Source organism: Triticum aestivum, chromosome 4A (assembly GCF_018294505.1).
Source record: "Triticum aestivum cultivar Chinese Spring chromosome 4A, IWGSC CS RefSeq v2.1, whole genome shotgun sequence".
Classification (NCBI taxonomy): Eukaryota; Viridiplantae; Streptophyta; class Magnoliopsida; order Poales; family Poaceae; genus Triticum; species Triticum aestivum.
Genome location: NC_057803.1, coordinates 537,096,792 through 537,118,325, shown reverse-complemented (window position 1 = coordinate 537,118,325; position 21,534 = coordinate 537,096,792).

Sequence of the window (21,534 nt, the reverse complement as noted above, 5' to 3'; positions counted from 1 at the left end):
TTGTGCGGCTTGATTTTAGAAGCCCGAGAAAATTTATTTCGGGATTTTTGGAGTCCGTTTAGTTTTTATTTTTATTTTTCTTCTGCGCGTAATTATTTTTTTAAAAAAAAACAACGAACCGACCTAGGGCCATGTCCGACTAGGACTCCCGGCCCGTTAGGCTATATAAGCCGGGGCAGAGGCCCAGCCGAAGCTAACCCTAGCCACCCCAGCCCCCCGCGCCGCCGTGCCGCCGCTGCACGCCGCCCGAGGTTCGTCGCCTCGATTTCCTCGCCGTTTATTTATTTATTTTTTCGAAAAACCATTCGTTTTTTCCGTCGGTTTTTTTAGTTTCGGTTTTTTAAATAGATCGGTTTTTCCGGTTTATTTATTTCAGCGACCGTTCGTCTTTTTTTCCTTTTTCTCGGATTTAATCCACGATTTTTCTGATTGTGATTCCTGATCCGATTTTGGTTTTAGTATAACTTTTCGCTCATTTATCGGAATCAGGCGATTCAAGCGCCTGGAGTTTCATCTCGAACCCCTTTATCCGTTTAACCAATTTAAACAAGTTTTTGCTACTGTAAAATTTGACTTAGATCCAGATTAGTAGAACGAAGTTGTTTTCTTTCGCCGTTTGACTTTCGTTGCTTCGTTCGATTTGATTTTTTTTGCAAACCGGAGTTCTTAAGTTGAACCTTCTGGTTAGATCTCTTATTTGAGTTTTACCCGTGCATTAGATGAGTACTTATTGTATGCTTGTTTGTTTGTCTGCGATAGAATACCCGTAGTGCGCCGCCTGTTACTTCGAATCGCTAGGTTTCCCGGATCATCAGCAAGGCAAGTAACACTTTGATCATACCTTTTCTACAACCCAATTTTATTGCATTAGATCAATCCTCACGCATTGCATGACTAGGATCTAATTAAAATGAGGGATGGGAAGTAGTTGAGGTAGTACCTATTACCTGTTTAATATCAAACCTTTGGGAGTTACTTCTACGTTTGCTTTTTATGCCAAGCTATGCTAGTAGACGTGGATTGGGTGAGTGATATCCATGAAAGATGTGAGTTTGTTAATTAATGGTTTATCTAAGGTGGCAACTTAAACACACATCTGGGTGGATTGAGGCACCAGGGTATTCCATGACTTGCCTGTTTTCTTTTGGACCGCCACCCAGGCTCAAAGGGATCATGAGATTATTCATACTAGAAACTTCCGTGTGCAGCCACAAGCTATTATGGGCTCTAGCATAGTTGACTAAGTCGTGCGAACTCTTACAGTGGTAGACTAGCAGATGTAGGGGATGTAGGTGGTACGGTCTACCCGATCGTAAGGTGCGAGCGCTTCTGAAAGACTATGTCTCGGTCATCCATCTTCTCAAACACCATGTAGTGCAAGAAACCAAACGGAGGCGATCGAGTCTTGTGGGGAAAAGTGCGCAAACCTCTGCAGAGTGTAACAAACTAATCATGGTTAGCCGTGTCCCCGGTTATGGACATCTTGAGTATCTAGTACCTGGATTGTCATGTGAACCTCAACATGTTACTCAAAATTAATTTTGTTGGGTGTTGTTTAATGATGATGCTTAATTGGGATTGAGAATGATGTCAACCATTCTCAATGTTTAACAACTACCATGATAGTTAAATAAATTTATTCCTTTGCAGTAGGGAAAAATTGGCTTTATGCAAAACTGTAACCATAGAGCTTTCCACCAGCCAAATATGCATATAGTATAGTTGTTTGATTCCATTACTCTCTATGTGTTACATTGCCAGCATATTCCATGTGCTGACCCATTTCAGGCTGCAACATTAATGTTGCAGACTTTTCAGACGATGATTAAGGAGTTTTTAGGTCGTGGTTCTATACTCAGTGATGCCGTTGGAGTTGATGGACTCACTTATCTTCCAATCCTTCCGCTGTTATAGTTATTAGATGGCCTTAAGCCATATTTATTGTAATAAGTTCTCTATGGAGACACTTGATGTAATAAGTGTGTGATTGCTACTCTGTTATAAATCCTCCGCGTACTGTGTGGTGTCAGCATTACTGATCCAGGGATGACACCGGAGCACAGAGATCAGACTGTTTGAGGTCTGGTCGCTACAAAGGGAAGAACAACCTCACAAGAGGTGTTCTTGAGCTGGTGCAATGAACTGCTAGGGTGAGTTCAGTCACCTCTCTCTCCCTCTGCTGGGGTGCTACCAGATCTCTCCGGGGGTCTCTCTCTACTCTGTGGTGGCTAGCTCTATTTATAGAGGCCCTGGGCCTCTCCCCAAATAATGAGCGGGAAGGGCACCAACAATTGGCCATTTCAAAGGGGAACATCTAGTACAAGTTATCCTAACCAAAGGTGGTCTTCGGCTGCCAAAAGCACTGGCGATGACGCCGTCTTGGGCTCCACGGTGACCCCCGTCCTGCCGTCCGGCTGTTCTTGGTCTCGTTGCACCAGAATGGTAACCTTTGCCTGATGCCTTGGCCTGTGCTTGCCCCCTGTGCACCAAAGGGGAAGCAAGGATACTACGCAGGCCGGCGCCCGCCTGGTCTCGATCGTCATGGCTTGCGTCATGGGTTCCTCGCGAGGTACCCCTGCCTTGATTTCTCCGCCTCCTCGCGAGCCTGCTTGATGAGGCTGCCTCTATGGAAGCTTCCTGCCGTCTGCCCCGCGAGGCTTGGCCCCTCGCGAGGGTCTTTGAGCTTGAGCTGATGAAGATGGGCCGCGCTGGGCCCCCGCTTGAGCCACACCGCAGGCCGCAGGCAGGCAAGTCTGGGGACCCCCGTTCCCAGAACGCCGACAGTAGCCCCCGGGCCCAAGGCGCGTGCGGGCTTGGCTTAGCAGAGAAGCAAAGGGGCAAGCATGAAGTGTCGTGGGCCCTAACAGCCTGTGGCCTTGGGCGCCGCATGGCAGTTGATTGGGCGTGGGCGTCTGCACTTCCCACGACGCCTTGGCAACTGCACAACTTGACAAGTCCCTGCATGCAAAGATATGGGTCATGATTACCTAAGGTCATGGTGCTCGGCGGTTGGCCTTCCCCGGCTATAAGTACGGGGCCGCATGAGCTTCGCCGGTTCACCCCTTTCCGTCACTCCTCCTCTTCTTCTTCCTCATCCTTGCTTCCTCTTGCACCAATGGCACCGATCCACCGGTTTTTAGCTGAGTAGAAGGGAAAGGCCCCCAGAGAGGGTCCTGACCCCGTCCCGCCGAAGAAGCGGCCCATCCTTTGTCACCGGGAGGAAGGCACCTGGCAGGTGGTGTCGAGGCCGTGGTACGAGCGGCCGCCACCTGGGTTTCCGCTGCCCTTGCACGCCCGCGTTGTAGGCCCCAGGGGGAGGGAGCCGAGCAACACCGACAGCGTCGCTGCCGACGCCGGCGAGTCACAATGGTGCGCGTCGTCCCCCTGGAGTCCACGCGGAGCGCTCCTCTTGCGAGCTTGTGCTTCACGCCGCCATGCCTCCAACTTCATGGATCTGCCTTCCTCCCTCCTTCGCCTTCGAGATGCAGCCGAGCGGGGCCCTGGAGCTCTGGCTGCAGCACGCCGACTGTGGCACCCCTACAACCGGAGCGGAGGTCGCAGTCGTCGCTCCGGGCAAGGTCTTCATGACCCGAGGCTGGGGTGAGATTGCCCAGGTCTGTCGCGCGGACGGCGCCTTGGTGATCCATCTTGAATACGATGGCGCCTCCTTGATGTTCTTCAAGGTCTTTGATGCAGAAGGGCGCCGACTGGAATGCTGCCCTAAGGGAAGCGACAGTGGTGACGAACTGGCAAGGACCAGCCCCGCCCGTTGGTCCTCCTGCATCTCCTCAGGCAGCAGTGGAGGGACTGCGGGCTTCAGCGGCCCCCGAACTCCTCGCGACCCAGGAGACGAGCGACGACAGCTATGAGCCTCCAAGCTCGCGCCGCGCTCGGAGTGAGGCGGCTGCATCAGGCCGCCGATGCCACTGATCTGGATGGGATTGGCGCCGGCACTGGGCAGCCCACTGTTGATGATGGCGTCGCCTAGGGAGGTGCTAGCAAGTAGCGTTCCTTAGGGTTAGCACCTTTTGTTCCCTTGTGTGTCTGACGTAGTTCCTCGGACAGGCGCCTGGCCCGAGAGGCGGTGGTCGAGGCACTGCTGGGTTAGGCCCTCGCGAGCTTCCTCCCACTCCCCCGCACTTTCCTTAATGCTCTACGTCCTCAGGTCCCGGCCCTCGAGCGAGCTCAGCCGCCACTGGTATGACAGGTCGCGATGCCATGGGTCAAGGCCAGGGGGTGAGGGCTGGAGAGCCAGTAGGAGCCCATGAGTCGCGATGCTCAGGTACCCCCCTTTTAACGTGCAAGTGGTCTGTGCCGAAGAGAGGGAGAGAGAGCTCACGATGCCCCCAACGTTGCTCCTGGAGTAGGTCCTGCACACCAATCATGAGGATAAACAAGGCATGTCGTTATGGTCGCCGGCCAACCTATGGTCACTCCGAGGGAGCGGTCAGGGCACTGAGGGCCTGGTGAGGTGGCCATGCGGGGCTGCCGCAGCCAGAGCTCGACCACTCAGGTTTATCAACGCTGCAGGGACGGACCCATGCGCACGTGCCGTGCCAGAGCGAGCGGCTCTTCAAATAGGCGTCGATTGAGCATGTGATTAGGTCAGGTATGTTAAGCACATAGGAGGAAATCCAATTTCAAGCAAGCGCAGGTAAAACCAACCGCCGCTGGGTCGGGCCCGAGCGGCATGGGGATGATGCAGCCCGAGGGGCGCCCCCAACAAGGTAAATAAAGAGCATAAACAAAATGGATACATGCCGCGGGGACGGATCCACGCGGCCTGGGAATGGTGCAGCCCTGTGGGCGCTCCCAGCTGAAAGTAGAACTCTGAAAGATGTCACCTGGTGCTGTTGGAGATGAAGTGATGCTGAGGAAGTGAGCTATGCGCGGTGAAGATGTCGTCCCTCATGAGCCCCCAGGCCCAGGGGCCTCAGGAGGCTCTGGTGGCACGTGCAGGTCTTCGGGGACCATCACCACCTCCGCCAGGACCGCGCGATGCCTGACCTCCTGAGCCTCCAGAATGCTCCTCAACAGGCGCTGATGTGCAGCGATCGCGCTCGGCAGGCCGAAAGGCATGCGAACGTAGCTGTGGGGTGGTCCCACGCAGCACTCTACGGCCGAAGGCCATAGGCGCTCCTGGGACACAGCTGGGTTGAGCCCTGGTACATCGATGCAGACGCATAGTCCTCCATCCTCGCCTAGATGTGGAGCCACGGCAGGTAAGCGGCGGCTGCCGCGCATGACTCTGGACTCTTGTAGCTCTTGTGTGTTCCTTGCAATGAACTCCTGAGGGTTTGGTCTCCTTTGACTTGTACCTTTCTGAGGGAAGCGTGCCTGAAAGCACCCCTCCAAGTGGTGCCCGAGCGCCTCCCCCGCGACCTTGGCAAGGTCGATGGCTCTCCAAGAGAGAGCCCCCGAGCCCTGCCCGAGGAGGGCACCGGGCGCGCCTTCCTATGCGCGAGAGGGAGGCGCTCCTTGATCGGGCGCGAATCCTGACGCAATATCTTCGGAGGTGCCTGCTTCCTTGTGGCTCTGGCCAGGTGAGGTCTTCTTCTTCTTGAGGGTCACCTCGGGAGGCCTCCTACTCCTATGATCCGGGTCTTCGATTGGTGCGGCTTGGAACGCACGCCCGAGCAAGCACACTGCGTCCCTTTCTTCACAGGGTACGGTGATGACTCCACCGCTTCCTGGCATCTTGAGGACATTGTAACCATGGTGAGTCACTGCCATAAACTTGGCTAGGGCTGGGTACCTGAGGATGGCGTTGTACGGCAGGCGGATGTGAGCGACGTCGAAGTCGATGAGCTCGGTGTGGTAGTTGTTGCGTTGCCCGAAGGTGACCGGAAGGCGAACCTGCCCAATTGGAATAGTGGAACCATCAGTGACTCCTGAGAAAGGCTTGGTCGGCTGAAGCTGGTCGTATGGCACTTGGAGATTGTCGAACGCCTCGACAGACAAGACGTTGAGTCCTGCTCCGCCATCGATGAGGGTCCTGGTGACCTACACGTTGCTGATGACTGGGGAGCAAAGCATCGGGAGGACTCCGGCCGTTGCCGCACACTTGAGCTGGTCTGCGGAACTGAATGTGATCGCGCATGAAGACCACCTGAGAGGGCGCGTGGCCTCAAACTTGGGAAGGACTGCATTCACCTCGCGAGCAAACTGCTTGAAGATGCGCTGTGAGGCTGGGGCCTGGGCGCCGCCCAGGATACAAGCAATTGCACGCGGCTCTTGGAAGCCCCGAGCCCCATCGTCATGTTGTTGGTCTTCGTTCCTCCTCGGTGGAGGCGGCCGAGGAGGGAGGCATGCGGTGCCGTGGGGACGGTCCTCACGAGGCTGGTCCCTCCAGCCTCCCTCGCGAGGCTGGTCCTGCCAGTGGTCCTCGCGAGGGCGGTCACGCCATCCCTGGCAAAGGCCACGGTCTTCCCATCGTCCACCGCCTCTTCCTCCTCCTTGGCCATAGCCCCTGTCGTTGCGCTCTGGGCGTCGGCCGATTCACCCATCTCGCACAACTCTGAGCTCTTGACATTCATTGGTGTTGTGGGTGTGGAGGTCGTGGTACACGCAGTACCGTCCGCCCTTAGATGACTCAGGCTGATCCCTGCCTTGCTTGGTGTCCAGCTCCGCTGCTAGCACGACAGCCCCCCTGCGCTTCACGTCCTTGGCCTTGAGCTTCTTTTCTTCCGGGTCGGCTGCCGGGAGCTCGAGGAGGGAGAGACGCCCTTCCTCAGCCCTGGCGCACTTGGTCGCCAAGTTGAACAGCTCCAGGGATGTGCACAGGTCTTCATGGATTGCTAGCTCTTCCTCCATCTTGACGTCGCGCACGCCGTCGGAGAAGGCTGAGATGATGGCTTCTTCAGTTACCTTGAGGATCTTGAGGCGAGCGTAGTTGAAGTGCTGGATGTACTTCTGCAGGGTTTCTCCTGGCTGTTGCTTGATGCGGCGCAGGTCGCTCACGGCCGGGGGCCGGTTGCGAGTGCCCTGGAAGTTGGCGATGCAGCGGGTGCGCATCTCGCTCCAGGAGGAGATCGTGCCGGGCGCCAGGTTCAGGAGCCAGGTGCGGGCGCCGTCCTTGAGCGCCATGGGGAACCAATTCGCCATGACCTTCTCGTCTCTGTTGGCGGCTACGATGCCCAGCTCGTAGAGCTGCAGGAACTCCGCGGGGTCCACTGTGCCATCTTAGCGGGGAGGGAGGTCAGGCTTGAACTTGCCTGGCCATGTGACGCCGCGCAGCTCGGGGGTGAAGGCGAGGCAGCCCGCCGTGGCCACCAGCGCCCTTTGCTGGTGCTGGACTCATTCTTGCGGGTCACCACGCGCCGCCACTGGGAGCAGCGCGAGGTTTTGTCGTGGAGGCGCAGGGGCGCGATCTTGGCGCACCGGCACTGGGAGCACGCGAGCACCTTCCCGGGGACATGGGATCTCTTGGCAGCTCCCTTCTTGCTGTGCTGGCGCCGAACATGGAGGGTCTTGCCCTGGGGCTGCGCGCCTTGGAGCCAAGGCACCTTCTTGGGGAGGAGGCGGCGGAGGCGCCTCCTGGTCCTCGCCCCTGCACGGGACGGAGGGCGAGGCAGCGAGAGGGACCGCAAGGGGGAGCCCCCTGCGGCACTGACGAGCTCGGTGATGCGGGGGAGCCAGTCCTCGTAGAGGTCATCGATGGGGCGATAGTGCAGGAGCTCCCGCGCCAAGAGTAGTGAGGCGTGCGCATCCATGGGTGAGCGACGGGCGTGGGACGAAGAGCCAGCTGGAGTCAGCGACGTGGTGGCGGTGCGGCCATCCTGCCGCACCGAGGGGTGGTGGGATGAGGCTGCTGCTCGTTCCCCGCCGGGCCGGTGCCGACGTTGGCGGCGGGCGACGGGGAACGACGAGGGGGGCCGCCGACGGGCGCCGTCTGGGCGACACGAGCGGCGTGAGCAGCCCGGCGCTCGGCGCGAGCCCGACGATCGTCATCCATGGACACGACGGAAGATCACACATGAACAGCGGAAGGAAGATTCTGGTGCACCCCTACCTGGCGTGCCAAATGTCAGGTTTCGAGTTCCGGCAGACCCTTGAGGTTCGAACACTCGGGTGCGCACGGAGATCTCTCCCCTACCGATCTACGTCCGATCCTCTCATGCGAACTAAGATGAAAATGATGAACAACACAAGAGACACGATGTTTATACTGGTTCGGGCCACCGTTGTGGTGTAATACCCTACTCAAGTGTGTGGTGTGGTGGATTGCCTCTGGGGCTGATGATGGACAGTACAAGGGAAGAACAACCTCACGAGAGGTGTTCTTGAGCTGGTGCGATGAACTGCTAGGGTGAGTTTAGTCGCCTCTCTCTCTCTCTGCTGGGGTTCTACCAGATCTCTCCGGGGGTCTCTCTCTACTCTGTGGTGCCTAGCTCTATTTATAGAGGCCCTGGGCCTCTCCCCAAATAATGAGCGGGAAGGGCGCCAACAATTGGCCATTTTGAAGGGAAACATCTAGTACAAGTAATCCTTACCAAAGGTGGTCTTCGGCTGCCAAAAGCACTGGCGATGACGCCGTCTTGGGCTCCACGGTGACCTCCGTCCTGCCGTCCGGCTGGTCTTGGTCTCGTTGCACCGGAATGGTAACCTTTGCCTGATGCCTTGGCCTGTGCTTGCCCCCTTTGCACCAAAGGGGAAACAAGGACACTGCGCAGGCCGGCGCCCGCCTGGTCTCGATCATCATGGCTTGCGTCATGGGTTCCTCGCGAGGTACCCCTGCCTTGATTTCTCTGCCTCCTCGCGAGCCTGCCTGATGAGGCTGCCTCTGAGGAAGCTTCCTGCCGTCCGCCCCGCGAGGCTTGGCCCCTCGCGAGAGTCTTTGAGCTTGAGCTGATGAAGATGGGCCACGCTGGGCCCCCGCTTCAGCCACGCCGCAGGCCGTAGGCAGGCAAGTCTGGGGACCCCCGTTCCTAGAACACCGACACAATCCGATAATATAACTTCAAAGGGGAAACTCAATTCATTACAAGATAGTAGAGGGGGGCGAAAACATCATAGGATCCAACTATAATAGCAAAGCTCGTGATACATCAAGATCGTATCATCTCAAGAACACGAGAGAGAGAGAGAGAGAGATCAAACACATAGCTACTGGTACATACCCTCAGCCCCGAGGGAGAACTACTCCCTCCTCGTCATGGAGAGCACCGGGATGATGAAGATGGCCACCGGGGAAGGATTGCCCCCTCAGGCAGGGTGCCGAAACGGGTCTAGATTGGCTTTCGGTGGCTACGGAGGCTTCTGGCAGCGGAACTCCCGATCTATTGTGCTCACGGATGTTTTCAGGGTATATGGAGATATATAGGCGGAAGAAGTACGTTGGGGGTCCACGAGGGGCTCACGAGGGTGGAGGGCGCGCCCCCTGCCTCGTGACCTCCTCGCAGATCCCCCGACGTGCACTCCAAGTCTTCTGGGCTTCTTTCCTTCCAAAAATGAGTTCCATGAAGTTTCAGGTCAATTGGACTCCGTTTGATTTTCCTTTTATTCGAAACCCTAAAACAGGGAAAAAACAGAAACTGGCACTGGGCTCTGGGTTAATAGGTTAGTCCCAAAAATGATATAAAAGTGTATAATAAAGCCCATAAACATTCAAAATAGTAGATAATATAGCATGGAGCAATCAAAATTATAGATAAGTTGGAGACGTATCATGGGGGTACCGGGATTTGCACGGTGTGAGGACAGTTGATACATAGTATACTGGTTTTTGGAGCAGAAATTTGTGTCCGTCCTGTTCTCATTCGACGACGAGCACGGCGCTCACAACCTGATGCGTTGCCGCTATGTATAACAACATGGGCTCGCCAGTGTTTGGTGCAGCCAGGATTGAGTTGCTTGCTAGGAGGGCATTTATTTCCTCCAGTCCGGTAGTCGCCGCGTCTGTCCATTCGAAGTTACCAGTGCACCATAAGAGGCGATAGAGTGGTAGTGCCTTTTCTCCTAATTTGGAGATAAAGCGGCTTAGCGCTGCTACGCATCCAGCTAGCTTTTGGACCTGTTTGAGGTCTGTTGGTGTAGCCAACTGTGACAGAGCTCAGATTTTAGCTGGATTTGCTTCGATTCCTCTATTGGAGACGATGAAGCCCAGCAGTTTTCTAGCGGGGACGCCGAAGACACACTTTTCCGGGTTGAGCTTAATGTCATACGCCTGGAGGTTATCGAATGTAAGACGTAAGTCGTCTATTAGTGTTTCAACGTGCCTAGTTTTGATGACGACGTCATCAACATAAGCTTCTACCGTTTTGCCGATCTGTTTCTCCAGGCATGGTTGAATCATGCGCTGGTATGTGGCACCGGCGTTCTTGAGCCCAAAGGGCATGGTGTTGAAGCAGAATGGCCCATATGGGGTGATAAATGCTGTTGCGGCTTGATCTGACTCCTTCATTTTGATTTGATGGTATCCGGAATATGCATCGAGAAAACAAAGTGAGTCGTGTCCTGCGGTGGCGTCGATGATTTGATCAATGCGGGGGAGGGGGAAGGGATCCTTAGGGCAAGCCTTGTTGAGGTCTTTGAAATCGACACACGGGCGCTAGGATTTGTCCTTCTTTGGTACCATCACCAGGTTTGCCAGCCAGTCCAGATGTTTGATTTCTCTAATGAATCTGGCCTTGATGAGTTTGGCTAGCTCCTCCCCCATGGCTTGTCGCTTGGGTTCGAAAAAGTGCCGCAGTGTTTGCTTAACCAGTTTAAATCCTTTTAATATACTGAGGCTATGTTCAGCCAGCTCGCGTGGGATCCCTGGCATATCTGAAGGGTGCCAAGCGAATATGTCCCAGTTTCCGTGCAGGAATTCTCATAGTGCGGTGTCAATTGTTGGGTTCAGTTGAGCTTCGATAGATGATACATCTCCGCCATATCTATAATTTTTGATTGTTCCATGCCAATATTCTACAACTTTCATATACTTTTGGCAACTTTTTATACTATTTTTGGGACTAACATATTGATCCAGTGCCCAGTGCCAGTTCCTGTTTGTTGCATGTTTTTTGTTTCACAGAATATCCATATCAAACAGAGTCCAAACGGAATAAAAACCGACGGAGATTTTTTGGAATATATATGATTTTTGGGAAGAAAAATCCACGCGAGACGGTGCCCGAGGTGGCCACGAGGCAAGAGGGCGCGCCTGCCCACCCCCAGGTGCGCCCCTGACCCTCATGGGCCATCCGTAAGGCGGTTGATGCCCTTCTTTCGCCGCAAGAAAGCTAATATCTGGATAGAGATCGTGTTAAAATTTCATCCCAATCGGAGTTAGGGATCTCCAGGAATATAAGAAATGGTGAAAGGGAAGAATCTGAGAACGCAGAAACAGAGAGAGACAGAGAGACAGATCCAATCTCGGAGGGGCTCTCGCCCCTCCCGTGCCATGGAGGCCATGGACCAGAGGGGAAACCCTTCTCCCATCTAGGCAGGAGGTGAAGGAAGAAGAAGAAGGAGGGGGGCTCTCTCCCCCTCGCTTCCGATGGCACCGGAGTGCCACCGGGGGCCATCATCATCACCGCGATCTACACCAACACCTCCGCCATCTTCACCAACATCTCCATCACCTTCCCCCCTCTATCTACAGCGGTCCACTCTCCCACAACCCGTTGTACCCTCTACTTGAACATGGTGCTTTATGCTTCATATTATTATCCAATGATGTGTTGCCATCCTATGATGTCTGAGTAGATTTTCGTTTTCCTATCGGTGGTTGATGAATTGCTATGATTGATTTAATTTGCTTGTGGTTATGTTGATGTCCTTTGGTGCCCATCATATGATTGCGCGCGTGGATCACACCCTAGGGTTAGTTGTATGTTGATAGGACTATGTATTGGAGGGCAAGAGTGACAGAAGCTTCAACCTAGCATAGAAATTGATGCATACGGGATTGAAGGGGGACCAATATATCTTAATGCTATGGTTGGGTTTTACCTTAATGAACATTAGTAGTTGCGGATGCTTGCTGATAGTTCCAATCATAAGTGCATAGAATTCCAAGTCAGGGATGACATGCTAGCAGTGGCCTCTCCCACATAATACTTGCTATCGGTCTAGTAAAGTAGTCAATTGCTTAGGGGAAATTTCGCAACTCCTACCACCACTTTTCCACACTCGCTATATTTACTTTATTGTTTCTTTATCTAAACAGCCCCTACTTTTTTATTTACGTACTCTTTATTATCTTGCAAACCTATCCAACAACACCTACAAAGTACTTCTAGTTTCATACTTGTTCTAGGTAAAGCGAACATCAAGCGTGCGTAGAGTTGTATCGGTGGTCGATAGAACTTGAGGGAATATTTGTTCTACCTTTAGCTCCTCGTTGGGTTCGACACTCTTACTTATCGAAAACTGTTGCGATCCCCTATACTTGTGGGTTATCAAGACCTTTTTCTAGAGCCGTTGCCGGGGAGCAATAGCGTGGGGTGAATATTCTCGTGTGTGCTTGTTTGCTTTATCACTAAGTAATTTTTATTTGCTGTTCTTAGTTGTTCTTTATCTTTAGTTATGGATATGGAACACAAAATACCAAAAAATTAGGTGTACTTTCTGCTCATGGAGATGGGGAACCTCCTAAAACCCTCGATGCTGGTTATGAGAAAAATATTATGTACTATAATAATCCTGAGAAAACCCCATTCAATTATGTAATGGGAGTAACGTTGGATCAACATGAATACTTTAGGGATTACCGCTTGACACGAAAAGGGAAACTATTATGGGATCAAATTCATATATTGAATTGGTATGCTAGGCAACTATGCTTGAGATATGATTATACTTGTTGCTCTAAGGTGAAGGATCCAAACCTTCCCTTTTTATGCGAATTTAATGATAATAAAACCTTAGCTTCTTATGCTAGAGGTATATATGATTACTATGATGTGGAACAAATAGAAGAATTTGTTGCTTTTATGGGTGCTTATGAAATTGAATCTATGTTTAAAGAGTTTGAAGATTTTGATGATTCGGTTTATAGACCTGAAAATTTAGCTATCCTTAAATATTGTTATGAGAATTATGAATACAATTATGAAATTAATGCACTTATTGAGAAAGTCTCCGCTGTCCAAGAAGAGACTAATATTTTGCAGGAGTCTATGGAAGAAGAAATTGATGAAACTGTGAGCTCATTGGATGAAAAAGATGATGAGGAGAGCGAAGAACAAAAGGAGGAAGAGCGGATTAGCTACTCGTGCCCACCTTCGAATGAGAGTAACTCTTCAACTCATACATTGTTTAATTTCCCTTCGTGCTTACCGGAGGATGATTGCTATGATGATTGTTATGATCCCGTTGATTCTTTTGAAATATCCCTTTTTGATGATGCTTGCTATGCTTGTGGCCAAGATGCCAATATGAATTATGCTTATGGAGATGAACTTGCTATAGTTCCTTATGTTAAACATGAAATTGTTGCTATTGTACCCACACATGATAGTCCTATTATCTTTTTGAATTCTCCAAACTACACAATATCGGAGAAGTTTGCTCTTATTAAGGAATATATTGATGGGTTACCTTTTGCCATTACACATGATGATTTTGATGAATATAATATGCATGTGCTTGCTGCTCCTACTTGCAATTATTATGAGAGAGGAACTATATCTCCACCTCTCTATGTTTCCAATATGATAAAATTGCAAGAAACTGTTTATACTATGCATTGGCCTTTACTTTGTGTGCATGAATTGTTCTTTTATGACATGTCGATGCATAGGAAGAGAGTTAGACTTCGTCATTACATGATATATGTTACCTTGTGCTCACCACTAAATTACAAATCATTGTTAATTAAAATTGGCTTTGATATACCTTGGGATCCGGGTGGATCCATTACTTGAGCACTATATGCCTAGCTTAATGGCTTTAAAGAAAGCGCTGCCAGGGAGACAACCCGGAAGTTTTAGAGAGTCATTTATTTCTTTTTTGTGCTTTTATAAAGTTTAAATATAAAAATAATGTGCCAAGATTTGCCTTTAGCATGTTTACATTTACTTGATGGTTTGTACGGTGTAGGACAGAAACTTTGGCTGTAGTGCGCGATTTTACATTTTTAGCTGGAACGTCAAATGCTTATGATTCTTTTTGAAATGTATTCCTATAAAAATTGTTTATTTTTCCTAATTTTGGTAGAAGTTTTCAAGTATCAGAAGTATGGTGAATGTTCAGATTATTACAGACTGTTCTGTTTTAGACAGATTCTGTTTTCGATGCATAGTTTGCTTGTTTTGATGAAACTATTGCTTTATATCAGTGGATTAAGCCATGAAAAAGTTATATTATAGTAGACACAATGCAAAAATAAAATATTAATTGGTTTTCAACAGTACTTAGAGTAGTGATTTGCTTTATTATACTAACGGATCTTACCGAGTTTTCTGTTGAAGTTTTGTGTGGATGAAGTGATCGATGATCGAGAAGGTCTCGATGTGAGAAGAAGGAAGAGAGGCAAGAGCTCAAGCTTGGGGATGCCCGAGTAAATATTCAAGAAGACTCAAGCGTCTAAGCTTGGGGATGCCGCGGAAGGCATCCCCTCTTTCTTCAACAAGTATCGGTATGTTTTCGGATTCGTTTCGTTCATGTGATATGTGCAATCTTGGAGTGTCTTCTGCATTTAGTTTTCACTTTTATTTTATGCACCATGCTGGTATGAGATAGTCCTTGGTTGATTTATAGAATTCTCTATGCACTTCACTTATATCTTTTGAGTATGGCTTTATAGAATGCTTCATGTGCTTCACTTATATCATTTGAAGTTTGGATTGCCTGTTTCTCTTTACATAGACAACCGCCATTTGTAGAATGCTCTTCTGCTTCACTTATATTTGTTAGAGCATAGGCATATCTTTTGTAGAAAGGATTAAAATATCTTGCTTCACTTATATCTATTTAGAGAGATGGCAGGAATTGGTCATTCACATGGTTAGTCATAAAATCCTACATAAAACTTGTAGATCACTGAATATGATATGTTTGATTCCTTGTGATAGTTTCGCGATATAAAGATGGTGATATTAGAGTCATGCTAGTGGGTGGTTGTGAATTGTAGAAATACTTGTGTTGAGGTTTGTGATTCCCGTAGCATGCACGTATGGTGAACCGTTATGTAACAAAGTTGGAGCATGGGGTATTTATTGATTGTCTTCCTTATGAGTGGCGGTCGGGGATGAGCGATGGTCTTTTCCTACCAATCTATCCCCCTAGGAGCATGCGCGTAGTACTTTGTTTCGATGACTAATAGATTTTTGCAATAGGTATGTTAGTTCTTTATGACTAATGTTGAGTCCATGGATTATACGCACTCTCACCCTTCCACCATTGCTAGCCTCTCTAGTACCGCGCAACTTTCGCCGGTACCATAAACCCACCTTATATCTTCCTCCAAACAGCCACTATACCTACCTATCATGGCATTTCCATAGCCATTCCGAGATATATTGCCATGCAACTTTCATCATCATCATATACATGACTTGAGCATTCATTGTCATATTGCTTTGCATGATCGTAAGATAGCTAGCATGATATTTTCATGGCTTGTCCATTTTTTGATGTCATTGCTATGCTAGATCATTGCACATCCCGGTACACCGCCGGAGGCATTCATATAGAGTCATATCCTTGTTCTAGATATCGAGTTGTAATATTGAGTTGTAAGTAAATAAAAGTGTGATGATCATCATTATTAGAGCATTGTCCCATGTGAGGTTATGAAAATAAAAGTGGCCAAAGAAGCCCAGAGAGAGAGAGAGAGGCCAAAGAAGCCTACAAAAAAGAAAAAAAGAAAAAAATGGGAGAAAAAGAGAGAAGGGGCAATGTTACTATCCTTTTTCCACACTTGTGCTTCAAAGTAGCACCATGTTCTTCATATAGAGAGTCTCTTGAGTTATCACTTTCATATACTAGTGGGAATTTTCATTATAGAACTTGGCTTGTATATTCCAATGATGGGCTTCCTCAAATGCCCTAGGTCTTCATGAGCAAGCAAGTTGGATGCACACCCACTTAGTTTCAGTTAGAGCTTTCATATACTTATTGCTCTAGTGCATCCGTTGCATGGCAATCCCTACTCACTCACATTGATATCTATTGATGGGCATCTCCATAGCCCGTTGATACGCCTAGTTGATGTGAGACTATCTTCTCCTTTTTGTCTTCTCCACAACCACCATTCTATTCCACCTATAGTGCTATGTCCATGGCTCACGCTCATGTATTGCGTGAAAATTGAAAAGGTTTGAGAACGTCAAAAGTATGAAACAATTGTTTGGCTTGTCATCCGGGTTGTGCATGATGTGAGTACTTTGTGTGGTGAAGATGGAGCATAGCCAGACTATATGATTTTGCAGGGATAACTTTCTTTGGCCTTGTTATTTTGAAAAGACATGATTGCTTTATTAGTAGGCTTGAAGTATTATTGTTTTTATGTCAAATGATAGACAATTGCTTTGAATCACTCGTATCTTAATATTCATGCCATGATTAGACATATGATCAAGATTATGCTAGGTAGCATTCCACATCAAAAATTATCTTTTTTATCATTTACCTACTCGAGGACGAGCAGGAATTAAGCTTGGGGATGCTGATACGTCTCCATCGTATCTATAATTTTTGATTGTTCCATGCCAATATTCTACAACTTTCATATACTTTTGGCAACTTTTTATACTATTTTTGGGACTAACATATTGATCCAGTGCCCAGTGCCAGTTCCTGTTTGTTGCATGTTTTTTGTTTCACAGAATATCCATAACAAACGGAGTCCAAACAGAATAAAAACTGATGGAGATTTTTTTTGGAATATATATGATTTTTGGGAAGAAAAATCCACGCGAGACGGTGCCCAGGGTGGCCACGAGGCAGGAGGGCGCGCCTGCCCCCCAGGTGCGCCCCTGACCCTCGTGGGCCACCCGTAAGGCGGCTGATGCCCTTCTTTCTCCGCAAGAAAGCTAATATCCGGGTATAGATCGTGTTAAAATTTCAGCCCAATCGGAGTTACGGATCTCCGGGAATATAAGAAACGGTGAAAGGGAAGAATCCGAGAACGCAGAAACAGAGAGAGACAAAGAGACATATCCAATATCGGAGGGGCTCTCGCCCCTCCCGTGCCATGGAGGCCATGGACCAGAGGGGAAACCCTTCTCCCATCTAGGGAGGAGGTCAAGGAAGAAGAATAAGGAGGGGGGCTCTCCCCCCCTCGCTTTCGATGGCACCGGAGTGCCACCGGGGCCATCATCATCACCACGATCTACATCAACACCTCCGCCATCTTCACCAACATCTCCATCACCTTCCCCCCTCTATCTACAGTGGTCCACTCTCCCGCAACCCGCTGTACCCTCTACTTGAACATGGTGCTTTATGCTTCATATTATTATCCAATGATGTGTTGCCATCCTATGATGTTTGAGTAGATTTTTGTTGTCATATCGGTGGTTGATGAATTGTTATGATTGATTTAATTTGCTTGTGGTTATCTTGCTGTCCTTTGGTGCCCATCATACGATTGCGCGCGTGGATCACGCCCTAGGGTTAGTTGTATGTTGATAGGACTATGTATTGGAGGGCAAGAGTGACAGAAGCTTCAACCTAGCATAGAAGTTGATGCATACGGGATTGAAGGGGGACCAATATATCTTAATGCTATGGTTGGGTTTTACCTTAATGAACGTTAGTAGTTGCGGATTCTTGCTAATAGTTCCAATCATAAGTGCATAGAATTCCAAGTCAGGGATGACATGCTAGCAGTGACCTCTCCCACATAATACTTGCTATCGGTCTAGTAAAGTAGTCAATTGCTTAGGGGCAATTTCGCAACTTCTACCACCACTTTTCCACACTCGCTATATTTACTTTATTGTTTCTTTATCTAAACAGCCCCTACTTTTTGTTTATGTACTCTTTATTATCTTGCAAACCTATCCAACAATACCTACAAAGTACTTCTAGTTTCATACTTGTTTTAGGTAAAGCGAACATCAAGCGTGCATAGAGTTGTATCGGTGGTCGATAGAACTTGAGGGAATATTTGTTCTACCTTTAGCTCCTAATTGAGTTCGACACTCTTACTTATCGAAAACTGTTGCGATCCCCTATACTTGTGGGTTATCAATAGATGTTGTCTTCTTGGGGTCCGTTGGGTGGACCTGGAATTTGACTATTTCTTCTGCTGGTTTGAAGGATGTGGATTTAGGGCGTTTGTCGAGGATCATGTCGTCCCTGTCTACCGTGGAGCATAGTGCGGTTAATTCTTCGGCCGCGAGGGCTTCGGATAGCGCCTCCAGGGCCAGGGATGCGGTTTTGTTTTCAGCGTGGAGTGCTATGTCCGGATCACTGACGAGAGTGATTATACCGTTTGGTCCGGGCATTTTAAGCTTCATATACCCGTAATGGGTATGGCCTGAAAGCGTGTAAAAGCATCGCGCCCCAATAGGGCGTGATATCCGCTGCTGAAAGGGGCCACTTGGAAAGTTATTTCTTCGGACCGATAGTTCTCCGGCGTGCCGAATACTATGTCAAGTGTGATTTTGCCCGCGCACCACGCCTCCCGACTGGGAATAATTCCTCGGAAGGTTGTGTTACTTTGCCTGATGCGGCTCCTGTCTATTTCCATTTTATGGATTGTGTCCTCATAAATGAGGTTTAGTCCGCTGCCGCCGTCCATGAGGACCTTGGTAAGTCGAAACCCGTCCATGATGGGACTGAGGACTAACGCGGCTGGCGCTCGTACTGTTCTGTACTTTGGTTCGTCACCGGTGTTGAATGTTATAGCCGTGTCGTTCCAGGGGTTTATTGCAGCAATTTGGCAGACTTCAGCGAGCTCACAAAGCACCCTTTTGCGCTTGTTGTTTGAAGCGAATGTCTCAAAGACCGTCAATACTTTTGAGTTATCATCCTCTGGGGGATGCCGTTCTGGGTCGTCCTTGATAAGGATGTCCTCGCCGCTCTTGGCTACATGTCGTAGTATCCAACATGCTCTAAGGCAGTGGGTTGCCACGGTAACTGGTGTCGTATGTATTTTGCATGGGCCATCAAGCCACTTTACCAGAATGGTGCCGTGTTGCATAGCGGTTTTGTGTTTCTTAACTGTTGGACTGGGCATGCCACGAGGGTGTGCCCTTTTCGCCTGTAGGGGGAGTTGAGTTGGGACTGACGGTTCCCAGCGAGCTGTGTGAGTTTTCCAGGCGCTCTCCATCGCACTGTAGTTTTGTACGATGGTTGCTAAGTCAGCGAATTTCAGTATGCGGCGGCGATTGATGGCGTTGAGTATTCATTCGTCCGTGCAATTGTTGCAGAACGCTGATATTGCGTCCCCGTCATGGCAATCTTTTACCTTGTCTTTGACAAGGAGGAATCTGGCCCAGAAGTGGTGGACCGTTTCCTGAGACTATTGTTTTATGCTCATGAGAGCGTCTATGTCTAGGTGGGTGGGTGGAATTAAATCCGAACCCCGGCCTGACCAATTATCCAGAGTCAGACGACCTTCCGGGCTTAATAGTCCGGGTTTCGGAATATTTTCTGATTGTTTAGGACCGCCGTCCGATGCTATGTTCTGAGGGCTGGTCGCATCCTTTCGCGGGTGAGTATCTGGCTCTTCCTGATCGGTGATCCGATCATAGTCCGTCTTCGGTATAGAAGAAGACTCGCCGTCCTGCTCCACGACTACTGCAATCTGGTGGGCGACCGGTAGGGTCTCGATTTCTCCTTGATCGGTTTTAGGCCCGATCCGATCATAGTCTATGGCTATTCCCAAAGCGGTGATGCGATCTAGAAATTCGTTCAAAGACGAAAACTCCATCGGATCCATCTGCTTGGAGTGCTCGGAATTGATGCAAAGGGGGTTTTCGATGGCCCGAGAGGTCATCGTCGGCTCAACGGCCGAACGGGTGATCATGGTAAAGCCGCCCAGCCGGAGGGTTTGGCTTGGGGCTAGAGCTCCCCCAGAGGTGATGTTGTCTTTAAGGACAAGGCGAGCCATCAATCCTTTTGTCGATGACACAGTGGAACTCTCAATGAAAGCACCAATGTCGGTGTCAAAACCGGCGGATCTCGAGTAGGAGGTCCCGAACTATGCGTCTAGGATCGATGGTAACAGGAGACGGGGGACACGATGTTTACCCAGGTTTGGGCCCTCTCTATGGAGGTAATACCCTACTTCCTGCTTGATTGATCTTGATGAATATGAGTATTACAAGAGTTCATCTACCACGAGATCATAATGGCTAAACCCTAGAAGCCTAGCCCGTATGACTATGATAATGAGTATATCCTTTCTGGACTAACCCCTCTGGTTTATATAGACACCGGGGAGGGAATCTAGGGTTACATAGAGTCGGTTACATAAGAAGGAATCTAGTCGGTCACCAAACTTGCCTTCCACGCCAAGGAGAGTCCAATCCGGACACAGGTACAGTCTTCGACCTTCATGTCTTCACAGCCCATCAGTCCAGCCCATGGATAACAGGCCGGACGCCCGAGGACCCCTTAGTCCAGGACTCCTCAACTATGCTTGTATGTTTTTTCTTAATGGATACTTACATGTGTATAGCTCTGTGCTGCCTCCGGTGTTTGTTTATCACCCTGGTGTATGGGCGCGGGTGGTGTCACCCTTGGCACATGCAGCAATGCATCTCTTGGAGGGAGCAATGTTGACGAAGCTCTCTGTCTCTCATTGTACGACCATCTCCCCTCGGATTCGTTGTGAGGTTGCTCCTGTCTATATGGCTCATATCTTGTACTTTGCACCCTGCTAGAGTGGCCAAAATTTCTGTCTCTTTGGCCTGGTCTTCCCGTCGCAACCGCTTTTGTAGCACGGATGATTGATGTTGATGGAGCGACTGGTGGAAGCCTATGTGTCCTTGCCTTTCTACATGCACTAGGGAAGGAAAACATTTGTTGTTGGGAAAATTGTTGACCTTGTTGCAACCCAGCAGTGGCAAAGCTTGTATTCCCAGATACCGGTGTTTGCTGCATAGAAGAACCTGTCCGTGCTTCTGATGATTCTGGTGTAGCTTGAAATTTGCCTGTATTGTTGAAGTATCCAGGTGATATTTCTGGTGTTGCCCAACTAGGCGGTGCCCCATATATGCTTGGCTCATCAAACCCTCCCTGCGTGTGCCGCCTTCCATGTTTCTGCAATGACATTCAACAGTTTTGGGATTAATCTTTTCCGCATTTCCTCGTATACATGCTATGGGTATCATGTCATGCACTGAAGGCAATGTACAAGTTGAACTTGCATCGCTGGGTGTTATTAAACTTTGTTCTCTATTTTGTATCTGCTTTAGTTTGAGTCGAACTGATGAATGTACATGTTCAGCACTGATGTACTAATGTACTGATTTTTAGCACTGCTCGTAAACTGAACATTGAACTTTATCTGTTATGGAATGTTTTTTTTATCTTTTTCCCTATAACTGATGCATAAACATTTGTTGCACTGCTTTCAAATTGAACATTGAACTTCCGATATGTATGGATATGCATATATATAAAACTGATGCATGTATTCCTTTTTTT